Here is an 832-nt window from a genome sequence, read left to right as displayed (position 1 = left end):
AATGGCGAGGGTGCAAGAAAGAAAATATGGCCACGTACGTACATACGGGCAGGGTCTCGAACGCCTACTCGCGCATACGTACATGGCTGGGTCGGAACGGAGAAACAGCGTTGTCGTCGTGTTCATGGGGAGGCAACGGAATGCATCGTGTTCATCGGGAGGCAACGGAACGCGTGGGAGCCAACCGGCTGGGTCGGAACGGAATGCGTGGTCGTGTTCATCGGGAGGGCTTGGACGGAACAGGCAATGGAAACGAGGCCTAGCGTACCGCACAACGGAGGAAACGGCCTTGAGTTCGACCGGCCACGTTCGAAATGAGTCCTGTTGATCGGGAGGGGCCTGGCGTACCGCAAAACAGAGGAAACGGACCTCCTACGGTCGAAACAGTGGTCCTGTTGATCAGGAGGGGTGTGGCGTACCGCAAAACGGATGAAACGGACTTGTGTTGGAGCGCTACGGTCGAAATGGGTGTCCTGTTCATCGGGAGGGGTGTGGTGTGCCGCAAAACGGATGAAACGGACTTGTGTTGGAGCGCTACGGTCGAAACAGAGGGGGGGGGATTGGTGTGGCATACCGCAAAACGGGACTCCACGGGATACTGTTCATCTCCACCGTCGACCTCCTCCAGCCTCCACGGGCTACCGTTGACCTCCTGCAGCCTCCACGGGCTCCTGTTCATCCAGTCTCCACCGCACGCTACTCCACCGGCTACTGTTCAACCACCCCTCCACGGGCACCCCTCCACCGTCTACTGTTCATCCAGCCCTCCACACCACGGGGTCCTGTTCAACCACCCCTCCACGGCCACCCCTCTATCGTCTACTATTCATCC

The sequence above is a fragment of the Triticum dicoccoides genome, chromosome 4B (assembly GCF_002162155.2).
Source record: "Triticum dicoccoides isolate Atlit2015 ecotype Zavitan chromosome 4B, WEW_v2.0, whole genome shotgun sequence".
NCBI lineage: Eukaryota > Viridiplantae > Streptophyta > Magnoliopsida > Poales > Poaceae > Triticum > Triticum dicoccoides.
The sequence above is the reverse complement of the archived record's forward strand: the minus strand, read 5'-3'. Positions refer to the sequence as shown.